This window comes from Nesoenas mayeri (assembly GCF_963082525.1).
Source record: "Nesoenas mayeri genome assembly, chromosome: 7".
Lineage (NCBI taxonomy): Eukaryota > Metazoa > Chordata > Aves > Columbiformes > Columbidae > Nesoenas > Nesoenas mayeri.
This window is the reverse complement of record NC_137551.1, coordinates 6,795,676-6,816,378: the sequence shown is the minus strand read 5'-3', so window position 1 is coordinate 6,816,378 and position 20,703 is coordinate 6,795,676.

Below are 20,703 nucleotides of genomic sequence, written 5' to 3'. Positions count from 1 at the left end.
TCAATGTAATCTTTTACCTTGCCCAAATAAACTTTTAAATGCATATTTCTCTCAAGGTGCTCATAGAAGTTTACGTTAGTCTGCAGTGTGCGGCAGTTCCCAGAAAAATAATACCAGGAGAAGTCACTGTGAATCATGTTATCATAAAAGCTAGAATCACTTATTTCCCTTTACAATTTAAAACATTGCACAAGACTCTCCAGGGTAGAAATAACATCTCCAGCTGGCCTGGTTTGTATTACTAAAGTAACACCACCAAAAAAAGTATTGCACTTTTATAATTTAAAATCAAATATGTACCTTATTACCAAAGTAGGAGGAAGGCGTGTTTCACTGTAGCTCTCATCACAGTGTCCGTCAGGAGGAAAAGAACAAACCAAACCCCACCACGTGCATACACACACACACGCAAAACAAAAAAAAACCCAACCAAACAAACCCACAAACAAAAATAAACCCACAAAACAAACACACAAACCATGCACCTCATCACAGAACATCCTGGATCATAACCATTTGAAAATGAAAATTCAGTGATAATTCACTTGAAATGTTTCAGTTAAAAGCACTTGTTGTGGAGGCTGAGTGTGTGATGCAGCTTCTCAAAAATCAGTCTAAAGTTCTACCTGTTTTGACATTCTGAATTCACTTTATAGCTTCTTTGTCTCTCTGAACAGCTTTAATTGCCTCTTGCTAAAAAGACATGATGATATAAATTGGCTGAAAGTTATGAACAAAGAAAAAGTTCTGCAAATGCCGGTGTCTGGGTTGGTGGGTTTGTGCTTGTGCAGTGATGCTTCCCATGGCTGTGTGAGGGGTGTCTGAAGCAGCACAGGCACTGCGGGACTGAGGCCAGCGTGTTGTGGATGTCTTTGCAAATGTGAAGTGCAAGGAGAAGCAAACACTGTAGGGGAATGCACCCTGCAGGGCTCCAGGTTCCTGGCAGTAGGGTAGTTCCTCCAATGAGTTGTACGAAATCCTGGATGCTGTTATGGGTAAACGTCTATCAGAATTTAAGTGTCAAAAGTGACCCGAATGAGAGCAGAGTTAGCTCAGCTGGTTAAAAGTTAACATAAAAGCATCAGAGAAAGGAATGGATGTTGTTGCACGGCAGTTGTCTGAAAGAATGGAGAGCAGAATCTGTGTGTATTATTATTATTTGTGACCCTTCTGGGGTTGTCAACAGGTAGGCCTGATGAATCTAGTAATTATGGCTTGGATTGTTACCTCTGATAACTACTGCGCTATTGCACCTTTTGCGCAGCCTTGCTGGGCCCCCTGCAGTGACAGGAGATCCGTGTTGCGTTCCAACTGAATTGCCTTAGGATCCTCTGAACTCTCTTGGCCACTGCAGCGGCAGTTCAGGCAGACGCATTTTCTTCAGTCACCACTGCTATGGGGCTGCAGTGCCTGGCAGAGAGGGGGACCAGACAGCACTTGCAGCTTCCACGAAGTGTGGGGTTTTTTGTCATTGTGCAAGAGAGAGAAGCCTTCAATTAATTTGCTGTCTTAATTGGTCTGAATTAATCTATGGTGCAACTCCATTAACTTCAACTGACCCTGCAACATCATTAAAATGATAGAAAGGTATTGATCTTTCCCTAATGCAGCCAATGGATACCTTACTTTCTGGTTTGTGTATACATCAAACTCGGTGATTACTTTGTAAAAGTCTGTTAAAAGCTGGAGGTCGGCTTGCAGTTTATGTAGATGAGAAAAGGAAGAAGAATTGGGGGGACAGTATACGCTCTCAAACATAGCTCAGAAATGGTAATGTTGCAATCACAGGGTAAAAAGTAGGTGTATTTGCCTGTTTGAAGTAGACAAAAATGTAAATAATGTTTTGCCCAGATTAGAATGGGTTTCCTGTTTAGCTATAGTTGCAATGGTTGTGCGAAGGGGAACTGTTCATATAGAATTTTGAGAGTGTTTTGGAACTACTATTACTATCAAAATTTCTAAACCAAAAGGAAAGTCTAATGTGCTTGCTGCTGAGAACACATTTTGCTTTCTCTGTCCTATGCTGAAAAACGAGAGAACCCAGCTTGTTTTACTATCTGAACTTTCTTACATTTATTTGCATTATTTGTTGTTGTTGCCGTTAATTCTCCTTTCTTTAAAAGGTGGTCTACTTGATCGATCCCTAGACTCGGCTCAGTTCTGCTAAACTCATGTGTACCTTGCAGACTGCTGCTTCTATTTCTGCTAGGAAGAAAGGCTTTAAGTCTGGAATATTGTCTGGCTTTTCCAGGAATACCAGTTGGTCTAGCGAAAGATCCTACTACCTAAGACACTTTTCCTGCCTGTGTGGTTACTCTGTTACAGCTGTTGTAAAATACGCCACAGCAAAATATTTTGGTGCTGTTGCTACTAGAATCAGTTTACAAACTGGCCATGTAGTTGCTTATTGTTTTTTTTCAATGAATCTCAGTTTTGCTAAAATGATCTGCCACGTGGTAAACCTGAACCCTATCTAAGAATCCTGAATGATGAATCTATACTAATTCTACTGAAAAAAATATTGTTGAGTTGCCAAAAAAGTATTTTGAGCCATGTTCATTCATTGAGCATCCTTTTGGTTTGGTGATAGTTTCCTTGACATCATCCTTCAGGTCTGTCTGTCCTTGGGTATCGGCCTGACGCTGTGACTGCGTACAGCCCTGGAGTAAAGTAGACTCCTTGAAAAAGAAATGTAAGAAACAACTTTTGAAGTGGATATTTCCAAAATAACAGCATGGCTGGGTATTCTTTTCTTGACCCTGCAGACCTTGGTGCTAGCTTAGCTGTGCACAGTTGAATGCAGCAAAAACAGGAGAAGCAAGAAATGGGGTTTTGCCTGAGGCTAGCAGTCTTTTTAAAGAGGATCTAGGGGCACACTCAGTCACTTTAAGTAGTGATATTAGTGAAATGAAGAAGTTAGTGGGTCTCCACTAACTGCTATATGGAGATGTTTCTTGAGCTGTCACAGCCTCAAACAGTTGCTGACCAGAATCTGTGAGTTAGCTGTAAAACTGTGCCTGACTTCTCCAATTCCAGGATATATATGATTTTTTTTCCTATTTCCCCTTCTTTTTTAAGTCAGCTGGATGAGGGGAATCATAGAATTGAGGAAAAACAGGCATGGAAAGGAAAGGAAAGGAAAGGAAAGGAAAGGAAAGGAAAGGAAAGGAAAGGAAAGGAAAGGAAAGGAAAGGAAAGGAAAGGAAAGGAAACTATACATTTAGGACTAGATTAGCCACCGTAAGTTACAGTCCTCTATGTTCCTCTGTACCAAAAGCAACTAAGCAAACTCCTGGTTTAGGACCTCAGATGTCAAGGATGTGCCACTGCCACTTTCCTGAAATGCTGATTCCTTTTTGCCTCTTTCCACCTGGAGGCAGTGGAGCCAGTGATGTTAGCCCAGCACCCAGGAGCAGAAGGATGCATCTGAGGTAAGAATTATTACCGGCTGTCTTTCTTACTGATATCAGAAAGAGGATGTTGTGTTGTGTCTGCTGCTTGTGCCACCCCCATTCTGGGCTTTGCTGAAAACGTACTTGGGGTGTTTCTTTAGGATAGCTTGTCCTGTACTGAGAGATTTGCTCATGTCCTATCAGTGAACATGCAGAGGCTTTTATCCAGCTCAGTAAGCAATGCTTTTGTGCAGAACATGCCCTGAAAACGGCAAGGGCAACATACCAGGCTGTAGAAAGACCTTTGAACTTGAGGAGGGAAAATAGGAGGCTGCTGGGAGGAATGTCATTCATTAATTCCACTTTTAGTTGAGAAACAGGAAACATTGGTTAAAGACCTGTCTAGCTTTCTTCCTTTTCTTAAGTGCTTCAGGCCAAATAATAATGAAAAATCAGCTATTCTCTTGCACTCTTCTTCACTTTTACTTTTGTTGTTTACAGAAAAAACATTACTCAGTTCAGTATGAAGTCTGCAAATTTATTTCCGTCCGATTTATCTGAGATCCTTCTTTTTCTTTTCTAATTTTCTTTTTATTTTATTTTTTCTGCTTAACTGGCAATGTAGAAAATGCTTTGATGGAAAATCAAGACAACTGTTCTTCCTGCCAGTCTGCAAATGATGCACGACAAGTGGGCATAGACATTTAGATTTCTAATAAATTTCTGTGAATATATAGCTATTACAGACTCTGCTTTTCTCTTGTTATTATAGATGACATATTTGTCCCCAGAAGCTGTGTTCCAACTGTTCTGTGAATTCATTTGGTTTTCTGCAAATACTTGTTTTAATTATGTCAACAGAATCAAAGCAGCAGCGACTATCGCTGCATAAAAGGTTGTGTTACACATATAAGAATAGGGAAAAAAACATTCCATAAAAAAGATAAATCCATTTGGTTTTGTTGCATCATAAGATCATAGGAAGTGACTTCCAGATTGCTGTAGTACAACCTACTACTAGAAGTAGGAAGGAGACTGGAGAACCTCTGTGGCTAACCTGTTGCAGTGCTTGACTTGCGCTGTGTGATATAATAAATTACCTCTTTCTTAAACCTACTGCTTGTTTTTGAAAGTAACTGTGAGGATATATATTGGAAATATAATGCTGTATTTGTTCCTGCTGCAGCTGGAGATATTCACAGTATAGGGTCGGTTCACATACTGTTTACAGTCTGTTCTTATTGTGACGAAGTGGAAGGCTATTGAAACAGTTCTGATATTGTGGTTACTGGTTGTTGTCCTCCCTTTCTTCTGGAAAGAACATAGAAATGTACGAGTGCACGTGATAGATGATATCAGTGAACTGATCCAGTTCAGAACTAGGGAAATGTTTCAGTGTGGTCTGTTTGTTTGGCTAACAACATGAGGGAGCAGGGATAGAAAAAAGGAACTCCAAACTGGCTTTTCTGTCAGTAAAGGGATAGAAGGAACTGTAGCTACAGGCTGGAGATCTGTGAAGAGTCTAAAGAGAGACAAAAGCTTTGCATGCATAATGCACAAGGTAAAGTGTGGCTGAGTGCAGCTCTGTTCTTAGAATAGCTCACAAATTGGCTGGCCGACCAATCTTGATTGCAATGCTGGTTTAGGAAAAACTGCATTCTTTGAGAAAGGAACCGACACTGGTGGAGTTTTCATGACTGCTCTGAGCAGTTAATTCTCTGACATTGTGGTAGAGACAGCACTAGCATAAAACTCAGTTTTGTTTGCAGATAACTATCCTCATGGAACAAATTTAATTCACAGATCAACTTCTATTTATGGATTCTGATGAGTCTTCGAACAAGAAAGAAAAATAAGCTGGAGGTAGTACTGTGAATTAATGATCTCTGTCCCTTCTCAGTATTTCTATGTGACACTTACCCAGGTTTAAATCATGGGGCTCATAAATGAGGCTCAAAACATGAAAAGCTTCAGACCAGGTTCAGACTTCTCACCCTGTTATCACTGGTCTGAATTCCTGTTGAAAAAATTTTGGTGCATTTCTGACTATAAGTGAATAATTACTGATACAATGATCTGAGATATGACTTCATCACTTCTGCACTATGTAAAAACTAGCAAGAATACATTTTGATCTTCGAAATCATTTGCACAAAGCAATGACTGCTGTGGTTGAGAATTTGTGGCTCGTTAAGGGAATAGAAATTTCTTACCCTCAAAATGGAAAAGAGACTACAGGAAACTGGTAAGATAGGACAGAGGAGAATGCTGAACAAACATGCCCAGTAGAGCCTGGATAGTGGGGTTCTAGATTACTGGGAATGCTTAATCTGAGGACAAGCAGCTTGATGGCAATGATTTAATATTGGTATATGCTGCTGTAGGGTCATTTGGTGAGTCCTTGTGCATTTCTACAACGGAATAATCTGTCTACTTTGCCTGAAATGCAAGTGGAAGAATGGTATGGAAATACATTTACTAGAGTGGAATAACAGATGGTATAATCCTAGCATTGTTTTAGCTGAATAGTATAGGATTGTCTTCTGGTTACTTGTTGCTTTTATTTTGTTTTTCCTCTGCAGATGTCTAATACCTTAAGAAGATACAAACAGTTTTCTGTTTAGCTTGAGAGTCAAAATCTTTCTCAGTTATATAGATCAACTGTGTTGTTTGGAATGGAGAACAGGAACTGCTTTTCATTACAGTTCTTGAAGACAGTGCAATCTTGTCATGATGTAAATTAGCATTAGCTTCTGAAAAAGCTGTATGCTGTGGGTATGAAGTCAGTGCAACATGAGAATTTCTCCATGGCTAGTTACTCTATGACTAATTTACAATGATTATTTTTAGTTTATAGTAATAACTGCATCAGATAGTGACAACAATGCACTAGATAGGCATTTAGAAGTCAGTCATGTGTTACACTTGCTTAATAATGTAAATTTGACAGATTAAGTGTTGTAATCAAAAAGAAGAATCCATTTTCAATTCCCCAGGGTATCAGATGTGTCAGTGTTTGTGCCTTGGCGGGCCATACCAGAACTGGGGACTTGCAGATTGGATGAGCAAATTCAAATGTAATTTATATAGGGTTATAATTCCGGTCATGTTCACAGAATTATAAAAATGAATCTGATGGCTTTGGAAGGTAGTTTGAGGTGGAGGCTCCTGTGCTGTGAATGAGGGGATGCTGTCTGTCTGCACCACGCCATGAGGCACATGGTGACCTTATTAATGTTTATAAATATATAAAGGGTGAGTGCCACGAGGATGGAGCCAGGCTCTTCTTGGTGGCAAACAATGATAGGACAAGGAGTAATGGGATCAAGCTGGAACACAAGAGGTTCCACTTAAATTTGAGAAAAAACTTATTCTCAGTAAGGGTGACAGACACTGGAACAGGCTACCCAGGGAGGTTGTGGAGTCTCCTTCTCTGGAGACATTCAAGACCCACCTGGACATGTTCCTGTGCAACCTCACCTAGGCGTTCCTGCTCCAGCAGGGGGATTGGACTAGATGATCTTTTGAGGTCCCTTCCAATCCCAAACATACTGTGATACTGTGTGATACTGTGTGATACTTAGGCTGCTGCGTTAAGGGCAGATCCACAGCTCTGCCTTTTACCAAGGAGAGGTTCACATTCTCAACTACGAGCAGTGCTTCAGCTTCTTGTCTGCTGCAGGACAAACTAACATCTGCATCCCATATATTGTGTTGTGGAATTGGAGAAAAGCTGCCTTTTGCAATGTATTATAATGATGTGAGTTAGTGCCGAGGCACAGTGGGAGGTACAGGCTAATGATGCTAATCCCCTGTGCCTCCCGCTTGTAATCTGCGTCTGATTTGGCTTGGTCACACCAGTGGTACTAGTGGGACAGTAGGAAGCTTCTGCTTCACAAATGAGATGCATGTTCCCTGATGCTTTAAAGCCATCAGGAATCATAGCGTGACACATGAAAACAAACAATAAACCATACTGAGCCCACTCTGAATCCAGAGCAGCCATGGGACAGTCATCCCTGGGTAAAAGAAACAGTGTGGTTTACAGAGAAGACTCTAGAGTGGGACATAAAGTTACAGCAAAAGAGTTGAGTGAATATCAAGACCATTTCACATCAGGCTGTTAGACAGAACTGAATTCGGCTGCTTAAGTAATTTACAGAGCCCTTTATGTTCTGAGGAGCTATAGTCTCGCTTTTGACTACAGAAAGTGGTATCAATTACATTTACTGAGAACATTGTTTATTTATATATTTACCAGGTTGTAGAAGACTTATGGAAGAAAATTGTTCTGCAGTAAAAATTCAATTTTTTTTTTTCCTTTTATCTGGGAAAGCAGCAGAGCAGAGTCTGAAATTCCATCCTATTTAACTTCTCCCTCTTCTTTGTTCCCAAAGTTAAGTAAATCTCTTCAGAAGAGATCTTGAAGAAAGTGTTAGAGAGGCAAGTTGATGTTAGATCTTGTGATATCTTTTGTTTTGGTTCAGTTTGCAGTTTTATAATACGTGAATCTCTTGGTTCTTTTTTCATGTGGCTGTAGCATGCAAACATGCGTAGGTTTGGGAATGTACTGTGCACTTGAGTAATGTGCATGATGAGCTGTAACAATTGCTGAATAATAGGAAACAAGGCCGTCCTTTGTAATTGATAGACCAGGTCATGGAAAGATACAAGGAAAATAAACATACTGGTTATATATTTGCTGAACATGGTCCCTATCCCTTCCTGCCACCATTACAATATTGGATATGTGGGTTTATAAATTATAATGTCAGCAGAGGTGAACTGAGCATATAATATGGCCATGTATATTAATTTAAAGAGAACAAAAGTGGATTTTTTTTCCTGCTAAATCCCTGGAATGCATTACATCAGTGTATTATCTGCCTCATCAGAGAGCCTGTAATTTGTGACATACATCATCAAAACACTCTTCCTCTAATGATTCATAATGGAAAATGGTGTATTAGAGGTAATCCATTTTAAAATTGCCACGAGCTGCCAGAACACTTTATACTATTTTTTTCCTCACATAAGAAAGGGCAAACCTGCGTACATTTTCTAGTATATAGAACTTATACCAAAGTTCACAATGTTAATGTGTATTTTTATGTTGCAGAATCTGTTTGTATGTTAAGTATGCATTGTACAAGTGCTGAGTGGTGTAAAGCTGCCTTTGCTGCAGAACTGTTAAAACTATTTCATTTATAAAATCTGTAGATGCTGCATGGGAACTAAACCAATGCCTAGGGTTATTTGATTTTTATGTGACAGAGAAGAAAATAAACTTAGTTTGATTAACATCATTACTAATTTGTCCAGTCACGTGGTCACAGAATATTGGAGAGAGAATCCAAAAGATTTCCCTCTCCTCCTCTTCTGTCTTGTGTTTCACTTTGGTGACATCGTTTGCTCAATGTGATCAGTTCAGTTTCTCCTTGCAACGCTGGGTGCGTTCTACTGGGTGCGTTCTGCTGGGCGCATTCTGCTGGGTGCATTCTGCTGTGCGTATCCAGGCAAACAGGCGGCTGAGGAAGCTTAGAGCACAACTGTGTCTTTTGTTGAAGCTTCTGTTAACAGTCACATTCTGGAACAAAAGATTAAGAATGCTCTTGCATGTGGACAGCTTTGTTCTGAAGTGTTGGAGCAAAGGTAGATCTTTCCCTGCAAACAAAGCAATTTCTTTTGCATACATTAGCTTTGGTGCAATTGCTCAGAAACCTGTCTGAACACCAGGGCTATGTAGATTTTGAGGACTAAGGAAAAGGAAAGGTAGGGTTGGGAATTTGGAGTCACCTGAAAAAAAAAGTGAAGGATGTTTACTTTGAAGGAATCTGAGGTTTCAGCAAAAAAGATCATTGCTAGAACAGTGAGATTTGGAGTGGCGAGAACTCTGTGTAGAATCTCTGGTAAATTCTGGGCTGTGTAAGGTGTGGGGTGGGGAGGTTGGAGATGCTTTTACTTCTACTGCAATTTACTGTGATTTTTTTTTTAATTATTATTTTTTTTACTTCTAACTACTTAAAAAACATTGAGAGATTATTTAGTCATGTAATTGCTTCCTTTTGTACTTCCTTTCTACTGTGGCAACTTACTTTCTTGTAGCATCTTAGAACAATTTAGTCAACTGAGTCAAGTTTAACTGTGTGCTTACTGACTCCTTCAGAGAATTCTCAGAGATTTGTGCGGTATGACTTCCTTTTACACAATCTCCGTTGACCCTTTCCCACCCATCTATGGGATCACAAATTATCTTTATTGTAGTTTCTACCAGTTCTCCATCTACAGACAATCAGATCTACTAGTCTGTACTTACATCTCTCTCCTGGAATGGTTTATCAAAATGCATATCTTATATGTAACCTTCTAGAAGATCTTGTCATCAGGCACTTATAAACAAGAGGTTACGCAGCACAGTTAACTCCTCAGTTACTTCATTGCAGATTTTGTCCAGAAGGTCATAGGCAAATAACAGCTGAGCTCAGTGACTTGTTATTGTTTAGAGTATTCAGAGTACGAGTTCTTATCTCTTACTATAGTGTCTTCCAGCAGCCCTTTGATTTGAAGCAGGGGGAAAAATAATCTTCTGGTGTGCCTTTTAGTAGATTCAGTAAGGGAATCTCTTCAAGCTGCCCTACAGTGAAAATGAATTTTAAAAAATTACCTTGATTTTTATTTAATGCAATAACTTTAGCTTCCCTGAGCACTCCTTTTATACCTTGAACAGTAATTATGTCTACAGATTCCCAGGCAGGTATTCTGTTCCCAATATGCTTGAAAAAGGATATATTACTAGATTTTATGATTCTTATAAGCTGATCCTAAACTACCTCGTGTCGTTTTTCTTTGCCTATGCTCTTATATCTTATGATCCTTTCAGTTTCCTTTGGACAAACCTTCAGTTTTCTGAAGGACGTTCTCTCACTTTTTAGCCACTGTTTAGCCACATCTGCTTTTGCGCGATGTTTCCAACAGCTTTTTGGTTTCAAAGACAAGCACTTACCGTGAAGCCTCCACAACAGTGTCTGTCTTTACTATCTATGTGGGGAACAGTACTTTGTGGGTTTGTGTGTGTGAGAATTTAATTAAAATTAAGCTAGAATGAAACCCAGAAGCTTTGATGTTGTGTTAATAACACTCTAATACAATATTATATTTAGAATAGATTTTTTAAAGAAATAAAATATATAAAAGAATTAAATCCAGGAGGGGTATTTACCTTAACAAAGAAAATCTACATCATTCAAGCCCCACAAAATTAATTAATCCAACATTGCATTCCATGGCAGTTGAAAGAAATGAAGAACAAAACTTCTTGATCCACATCCATTCTTGATCTCTCTAGCAGGCCTGCTGAAGATTACAGGACTAATTCTGAAGTATGTTAAAATTTATGTTGTGTTAAACTATTAGCATTCCAGTGTAAAAGCATTAAGCAGGACAGAGTTATGAAACAGTGGCTGTGGTCGTGGCAAGATCTCCTATTTCTTTTTTATGTTTGGGTTAGTCCTGTAGGAAATACTGGAAAAAGTAGAAGTGACATTTGAGGATTTTAATGAAGGGTGTCTGGAAAAAAAAAATCTCAGCAGATCAGCTTGGAGAAAAGTGTTGTATGCCATAATTAATCAAGGTATTAACAGCAAATGGTTATGGTATCTATGGAGAGAACCTTGAATGTTTTAATGACTTGGCAGGAAAGTCATCTAGGCCAGGTGCATTATTTGAATACTTTTTTAAAAGTGTTTGTATTCTTAAGTGAAATGTGTGTTTTCTCACAATCTGAAATGGGGCAATGAATTAAAAGTTCAATGGCTGAAAATTCATGATAACACTCTGTCCATGTAATTGTACATTAAAACGTTAATTGATACATTAATTCAGTTAACTGTGGACTTCTCCAATATTCTGGGCTGGATTTTAGTATGTGAACTACTTGAGATTATAAAGGAGAAGCTTTCATCGGTTTCTTATCTTCATTGAACTTGTGAAGAACTCAGCTTTGTCACCGTGTTGCTTTTGCTTCATTTGATATGATGTTTATGTGCATATGAGTCGTTAACACATAGGTTAGGTTGTGGAAAACAAACCCAGTCTTGCCTGTTCTGCACATACCTCATTGCTCTGTAAGAACCAGCTTCAGGAACCTGTTCGGCAAATGTCTTGAGAGGAAAGAACTCATCCAAGGCTGCGTGAAGCCGACAGATGTCTGGAGAGTTGTCCTAGAAAACGCACATTTCTTCTGTTTGTGTCTGTGTAGATAAGGTTCTTGCTCATTTTGCTTTTCCTGCATCAGGGTTTGGCAAAAGAGCAGTTAGAAGCACATAATGTACAAAGCTGACCAAGAACGCTATGGAATGGTCTTCACACTTTTACTGTAAATGATCTTTTTTATAAATTGTGGCTAATGACCATACTATTCTATACCTTCTTTGGAGTATTTCAGTATCATGACTTGCAGGTAATGTTATTCGTCATCTTATATATACTGATCAGGAATAGATCTAATTTGGAACAGATCTCAGGACCCTTAGCGCTCTCTAACAACACAAAGGCAACACAGTAATTTGGGAATTTGCCATTCAAGTATAGGTACTTCTCAATCACTTGAATAAGATGTTCTTACTTTCATAGACAATATTTTGAACTAGCAATGCTGTTTTCCAAATCTGTTATGTCATTTGACAGATGTATTGTAAACTTTCCTGTAATACTCAATAATAGCTTAAATAATTGTGTGGGAAATCAGTGCAAAACAAATTTGCAACATCATATTTTAAAGTTATTACAATAATCTCTTATTTTTATGTTCTTTAGCATTAGATGGCACTGTTTTCCAAGCTTACCTTTCATGAGTGAGTATGAGAATTTGAAAGCTGAAATTGAAATGCCATCAAGTAATGGAGGTTTTAGTATATTTACCATAAGATAATTTAATTAAAATGTGGCAGTGGGAATTGGAAATGTATTGACCACTCTGAGTTGGAAGTATAGAGACTTTCTAAGTTAATGCTGTTACAGTTTCAGATTAATAAAGCATGCCATCAATACACTAGATTTCTTCCCACTCTAATACAGCCTATTAGTGGGACCTTTGGATTTAGCTTGCTGTACTTGTGGTTGGTAGAGGTGAGACTGATGCTAAAACAGCGAATAGTTCACCTGCAGTTTTACTTAGTTCACCTGTTCATTTTGTTTTGTTGTGTGTGTTTTTGTTTTGTTGTGTGGAGTGCTGGGTTTTGTGTGTGTGATTTTCGTTTGTTTGGTTTTGTTTCTCCTCTCTAGTTTCCTGTTCTTGAAGTCCTTAGGGTTCCCTGTAGCAGCTTTGCTCACCTGCAAGGTCCTAAATTAATTTGCCTGACAACCACTGCATGAATTGAAATGAAGAGAGTTCAGCATGTGCCTGTCAGCACAGCAACAGGAGGAGGACGGATGTCCTGCAGCCCTTGCTGACTGAGCTGTGTGCCTCTGAGGGTACATACCCAGGGAATCTCTCTGCTTGCTCTTTGAGGGTGTCCTCACTCCTTTCTCTTTCCTTTTCTGACTGGGCAAAGCAGGGAAGTTCATCAGCCACCTCGGCCACAGCAGGAACTGTCAGGTGTATGTTACTATCGGGCTGGCTACGGGAATGGATGGATGGAAGGATTGTGATGGGTCAAAGCAAAATACTTCTGAGCTTCCTAACACTGGAGTCTGCTTTGAAGGCTTTCTAGATCCAAATTCCATGTGCTGTCTGTTGCTTAGCAAGGCACAACCAAACTTAAACAGACATGAATATAAGCAGTGTTCAGCAGTGCAGTGCTGTCTTCAGCAGGAGGGAGCTGTGAGCATCGGGAATGTACATTCTGCTGGTCCAAATCAGGATTTGCTGCCTCCAGAGTCATCCTCTTCTGAGCTCCCCAGGATTACCTGCTTCTTGGTAGAATTTGGACACATCCTCACATGTAGGCCATGCTGTTGATGTCTTAGCAAACAGAACTTTTTGTGGATATTTAAAAATAGCATGAGCAATAATAACGTCAGTGTGTGCCTTAACTATTTAATAATTTGTGTATTAATGCAAAATCAAGTAGTACTGTTTTAAGAACATCTTAATTCAATAGCATGAGTTAGAAAAGCAATGATTTCTTTCATTTTATTATCAAAAAAGTTTAAAAGCAGAACAGGAAGGATAACATTTTCACTCAAAACTCTGGCTTTACCTTTGTGATTATTAATTTATATATTTTCCTCCTTTTTTGACATCTTCAACTTTCTGACTTAAGTCACTAGAAAACTGTATTTTTATAGTGGCATATATTGCAAATGTTTAGAAAAAGATCCAGAATGCTTGTGTTGAGACCTAGGTGGTTAAAGGAAGTGATGCCACTGCAGACAAATCACGCCTTTTCTTTCCAAGCATCAACAGTGTTTAAATTAATCAATGGAACCACACACAGTGTGAACTGTCCCTTTTACTGTGAACAGCATGGCAAGGGTGCCATGCTCAGGAACTGCCTGGAGGCTTAAGGGGTTTATTTCTTCTGGGGCAACAGCCTGTATCCCTCTGCTTTTCCACTGGGACTGTCTTCTTATGCCCCTTTGCAGGCAAGTAACTGCTTTGGTACAAATTTAGTCAGTATCTTAAGTTTTGATATCATTTGGGGATAATGACAAAGTTAATCAACCACCTTGCACAAGATGTGGTATCTCTTAAGGGCAATGAGCAATACAAAGAAAATGAATGTTGAGTCAAGAAGCAGTAGACCTGTGCTGGCTGTTCCCCAGTGCCTGCGCAGTCCTGCCATGTGCACACGGGTAGGCAGGACACTGCAGGCAAAAAAAGCTTGTTCTCCATCTGGTCCAAATTGAAAAAGCATTGTTTATGATGGTAACTAAAAGAATATATCCAGTGTGGGGGCAATATAAGAGACAGAGTCCATTAATCTTGGGCTAGACTCTCATCCTTGCTGGGTCATGCATGGCTTGCTTCTGTCCTGGAGCATCCACGTGGTTTACTTGTATCTGCTTGCAAGGCACAAAACAAAGGCATCCCTTGATACTCAAGTTTATCAGTTTGTTCTTATTTTTTTTTAATCAGTAAGCATCTACAGCAGAGGTTGTCCATTAATTCAGATTGTCTTCTGTGTTTTAATTGACTTTCTTTGGTTCAGGAGGTCTGTTTCCCTGTGCAGGAGTAAGAATCCAAAAGTTCTGTCACTTGCTTCTGTAATTTATATTAATTAGCTTCTCCTTTTCCCTGCAGACTCCAGTTTCCACAGAGAATTAACTTTGAGCACAAGTACAGATGATTGTGATCCTCACTAAGCTCAATATTAAAAAAAATCAGGGTATCAGAGACCTCTCAGTGTATTTGTCATGTTAATGCTCTTAAGATTCTAATAGAGTAGTTATTTTAGGGTAATAATAGAGTGATAAATTTTTTAATATACACGTTTATTCACTGAAGTACATTTCAGTTACTCAGCTGTTTGTGGTGCACCATCCTTTTTGCAGCCTAATCTGTGTATGTGTATGGCTTTTATTGTATGCCCTGCTCAGTAGAAGATCTCAAAGTACACTGAAGTATTTGGAACTATTTTGTAATTCAAGAAAATTCTGTACTGTCCTAGTTTACTTCATGAGTATTAATTTTACAGTTGGCAGTTAGGTACAAAATAAAGTGGGGGGAAATAATGTTCAGTGTAAGCTGCGGTCTAGTAAGTACTTGAGAATTGTTAACAGACAATGCTAATAAAGGACAACACCCAAAGATGTGGCAAACCAAAAAGCTTCAGAGAGTATCTCCGAGATGTGGAAGTTGCAACAACTTCCAGTTGTTTTCTGATGTGCTCGTGGTATCCTGAGGAAATAAGACAGCTGCAGTCAATCCTTTACCTGAAGGAAAACAGTCTATAGTTACTCAAGAAGGCTGCAAAATTAATGTCAGGTTGGTTTCAAAAAGATTTTCCTGTTGAAGCATGTCAGTGCACAGTACTGTGGGGAACATATTTAACTGAATCTGCTGAGTAAAAGTAAATAAAATCTGCTGGCTATGAGCTTTGGAAAATGGCAGAGTTGTGCTAGAAAAGATCAGAAGACTAGAGTCCTATGGTACTTGCTTCATAGAGGCCAGAAAACCAACCAACTTTTTATCACTCCACCTACACACGTAATATTTTTGTCTACCCCAGCTTAATTGGTGGGTAAGAGAACAGTTGCTGTGGAAGTCGTGCATGAGGATACTGAGAGCATGTGTAAAAGTTGCATGTCTGCCCATCTTCAAACCTGTTTAAGATGAGGGATAACTCTGCAATTTCTAATTGCGTGTGTCTGCTTTGAGATGTAGTGGTTGGAGGCCGCCTGGGTCATAGCGACCATGAAATAATAGAATTTTCAATACTCAGAGATGCAGGAGGAACCATTAACAAAACCTCTACACTGGACTTCCGGAGGGCAGATTTTTGCCTATTCAGAAGCCTAGTTCAGAGCATACCCTGGGAAACAATGCTTAAAAACAAGGGGGCCCAGGAGGGTTGGACATGCTTCAAGCAGGAGGTTTTGAGTGCACAGGAACAGGCTATACCAGTGTGCCGAAAGACTAGCCGGCAGGGAAGACAACCGGCTTGGCTAAACAGGGAGATTCTGAATGAAATCAGAAATAAAAAGAGACTTTACCGACTGGAAAAAAGGGCTGGCTACTTATGAAGAATTTATGGAAATAGCTAGATCATGCAGAAAAAAAATCAGGGAAACAAAAGTGCAATTTGAGGTTAATTTGGCCAATTCTGTCAGGGATAATAAAAAGTCCTTCTTTAAATATGTTAATAACAAAAGAAGGGGCAAGGAAAACCTCCATTCTCTGTTGGACTTTGAGGGAAATATAGTTAACAAAGATGAGGAGAAAGCTGAAGTACTTAATACCTACTCTGCCTCAGTTTTCACCAGAAAGACAGGTGGCCCTCAGGACAGCTGGCCTCTGGAGGTGGTTGACAGAGATAGGAAGCCAAATAGGCCCCTTGTATTCCAGGAGGAAATAGTTGGTGATTTACTGAGCCATCTGGATCCTCACAAGTCTATGGGACCAGATGGGATCCATCCTAGGGTGATGAGGGAGCTAGCAGAAGAACTTGCCAAGCCACTCTCCAACATCTTCCAGCAGTCCTGGCTCACTGGGGAGGTCCCATATGATTGGAAATTGGCCAATGTTAGCCCAGTCCACAAAAAGGGCTGCAAAGCTGACCCTGGCAACTACAGGCCTGTCAGCCTGACCTCGGTGCCTGGCAGGGTTATGGAGCAGATCATCCTGAATGGAATCACACAGCACCTTCAGGATGGACAAGGATCAGACCCAGCCAGACTCCTTTTATGATCAGGTGACTCACCTGGTGGATGAGGGGAAAGCTGTGGATGTGGTCTATCTGGACTTCAGCAAGGCCTTTGACACTGTCTCCCATAATATACTCCTGCAAAAGCTGGTAGCCCGTGGCTTGGACAAGTGCACTCTACGCTGGGTTAAGAACTGGCTGGAGGGCCGGGCCCAGAGAGTGCTGGTGAATGGGGCTGCATCCAGCTGGCGGCCAGTCACTAGTGGTGTTCCCCAGGGGTCAGTGTTGGGTCCAGTCCTGTTTAACATCTTTATTGACGATTTAGATGAGGGGATTGAGACCATCATCAGCAAATTTGCTGATGACACCAAGTTGCGAGGGAGTGTCAACCTGCTGGAAGGCAGGAGGGCTCTGCAGAGGGATCTGGATAGACTGGAAAAATGGGCTGATTCCAGTGGGATGAAGTTCAATAAGGCCAAGTGCCGGGTGCTGCACTTTGGTCACAACAACCCCCTGCAGCGCTACAGGCTGGGCGCAGAGTGGCTGGAGAGCAGTCAGACAGAAAGGGACCTGGGGGTACTAATTGACGGGAAGCTCAACATGAGCATTCAGTGTGCCCAGGTGGCCAAGAAGGCCAATGGTATCCTGTCCTGTATCAAAAATAGCATGGTCAGCAGGGCAAGGGAAGTGATCCTTCCCCTGTACTCTGCATTGGTGAGGCCACACCTGGAGTACTGTGTTCAGTTCTGGGCCCCTCAGTTCAGGAAAGACATTGAAGTGCTGGAGCGGGTCCAGAGAAGAGCAACACGACTGGTGAAGGGACTTGAACATAAGACCTATGGGGAGAGGCTGAGGGAGCTGGGGTTGTTTAGTCTGGAGAAGAGGAGACTTAGAGGTGACCTCATCACTCTCTATAACTACCTGAAGGGCAGTTATAGCCAGGTGGGGATTGGTCTCTTCTCCCAGGCAGTCAGCAATAGGACAAGGGCGCATGGGCTTAAACTCTGCCAGGGGAAATTTAGGCTGGATATTAGAAAGAAATTCTTTACAGAGAGAGTGGTCAGGCATTGGAACGGCCTGCCCAGGGAGGTGGTGGACTCGCCGTCCCTGGAGGTTTTTAAAGTATGGTTGGACATGGCACTTAGTGCCATGATCTAGTAAACAGACTAGAGTTGGACCAAGGGTTGGACTCGATGATCTCTGAGGTCTTTTCCAACCCAGTCGATTCTGTGATTCTGTGAAAATCTGGGGAATTAACTTTAGCTGTGGTAGCCAAATGTTCATCAGTGAGGATGGCCTTAGGAAAAAATACACTGACACCATCCCAAATCAGAGGAGTTCACTGAGTATTTCAGTAGACAAACATCTTTATTTATTCAGTTGTGATTAACATTTAACCTTTAAAATGGCATTCCCTATACTTTCCCAAGCTTTTTTTTTTTAAAATTGACCTCACTGCAAATTATCTTTTAATCGGTTATAAGACATATGAATACACACATTTTATAATTATGTGGAGTAACTGAATGTGGGTCAAAAATAATTTGATACATTCTTCTCTAAAGCCTTCACATATCAAAATGAATAGAGAATCTGAATTTACAAACAACTTGAGAAGGCATTTCTTTGAGCATTGTAAAAACATACAGAAGAAAATGAAAGTGTTTTAAGGTGCTTCTGTTTTATTTTATACAGATCAGTATATTTTATTCTACATGTCTAAAAATTGAGTTATAAAGGTGCAGGTCACCTTTTTGAACTGTATCTCAGGGAAAACCTCTATAAATTTCTCTAAATGTCTAATCAGGAAACATGGACGTATAGCTGAAATGTCCTAAAATCCAGATGTATTTCACATCTGTTCTGTCTAACCTGAGATCTTGAAACTCACTTGTTTTGGTGATGTGTTTGTTTTGGTTTTGTGTTGTGGGAGGTGTGTGTGTGGGTTTTCTGTGTTTCAGCTTTTGTTTGTGGTTGGTTGTTTGTTTTTTTTTTCTCCTTACAGAATTAATGACAATGTCATAAAAATACAGATCTTTGTTTGACTTTTTAAAAGGAAAATTTGTACTAAAAATCCTGAAATTTCATTTCATTGCAAAGGTGACTCTATTGTCTTGTGATGTACAGATGAGTTAGGACTGTACAATTTACTTAATTCTAGTCATCTTTCTTGGGAGTAAGAACAAATGTACAAAACTTGGAGGTACTGACCAGAAGAGGCTGGAAAAGTTCAGTAGGAGTATAGATTTGGAAGAAATCTGTGCACACTAAGTTGTATTTATACATCAGCAATACTGTATTGTCTTAAACAAATTGTAAGATAAGTCTGCATAGGTAGGTATATCATAATGACTTAGTTTAATGATTCTGCTAATTGCTTTACAAATCAGCAGAACCGGGATCTAATTTTGGACTGTTCTGTGCTATTGGTAGCGCTGGGATCAGATCCGCCCCTCAGATACACATGCTCACAAGTGAAATAAAAGCTTATATGAATGTTGAGAAGAAATTTTCTGTTTTAAGCTACTGAATGTCCTTAGCTTGCAGTAAGGAACTTACCAAGATCAGAAGAATATTCAGGGTGATGGCACCTACCTATAACCGAGTTTAGGTCATAAGTTGGTGTGTTCTGCTGGTGTGCAGAACAACAAAAAACAATCCTCTGAATTTCAAAACAGGTAGAAATGACCATCTGCTCAAACATTTTATGTTTTAGGTGTAAATGTAATAGTTCCGATATTTAAGTAGGTTCCCTATCTCTTCCTATTAAACTCCATTTTGAGCAGAAGAATTCACCATTAAATTGATCTAATTATGTCTAATAATTGCAGGAATCTGGTGTAGTTTCATTGTCAAAATGCTTTAATAATAGATGATTGAATTTATATTATATGATGAATTTATATTATATGATGAATTTATATTATAATTCAGAATGTGTATTTATATTTGTCACTATGGTGTGTTGGTGCTGTTCTACCTTAAGGGGGAACAAATTCAGAGCTTCGCTACTTGGTCCATATTTGTTGTTCTTTGTTCCTCCCGTATGCAAGCTCAGGCTCTTCAATATCAAGTGGTTGTGTTACCAAGTGCTTTTAGCCTGCAAAGCGTTCCAGTGTGCTGTACTCTACTGACGTTTCTGTCCACTAGCTTAACCTGCTTCTTTCCACACACTCCACAGCCAGCCAGATGGTTCCATAATGTATGTCGGTACTCAGGCATAAAACTCACTTCAGTAGCGCTCTACAGTTTTCACACTGGCAGATCCCAGTGCAGTGTTTTCAGAATATTGATTACTTCAAAGGAAGCCAGTTTGACAGAATGTGTTTCATGAAGGGGGTTATAGCTGCTTTGATGGATATACATAAAATTGTAAGGCTGTTTTCCTTTTTGTACAAGAAAACAGGTCAGTTAACCTTCTCTCCTAACAAAAATTGCACTCCAGATGTTCCCTGTTTCCCCAGAGCTTTAGCCGTGATGATTCTAGTGCTCTGGTTGAACTGTGCATTTATTGTAGTGATACACACAGACACATTTGGAGGATAGTGTGAACTCAGGGCAAAGGTTCCAAATAGAATGTCTTATTGCAGGGTTGCTGTATGATGATCAGTACTTGGGGTGAGGAAGATGGGAAAAGGGTGGTTAGAATGATTGAGTCATTCAAGTCAATGGCTGGTTGGAGTGTTACAGGGCAAGCACGTTCATTTTTCCTCATGGGAGACAGGATTTTTCCAAGGAACTCAGCCCCAAGAACATTGTGGGAACATCACGAACTGAAATATTGTTTGTGAGGTACAATATTAGTATTTTTCCTAATCAAAATAATCCCGTCTCCTCCCCTTGAATAAAAGCCTTTCTTCCTGCCTTTAAAAAGTTAAAATTTAAAGTGCATTGAACACCTTTTGAAGGCAGTTATAAATAGACAATCTGGAAATAAAATGGATATGGCTTAGATGTATTGAGTAACAGCCATGGAAGTATTTTTGCATCCATCTGCCTAAGAAATG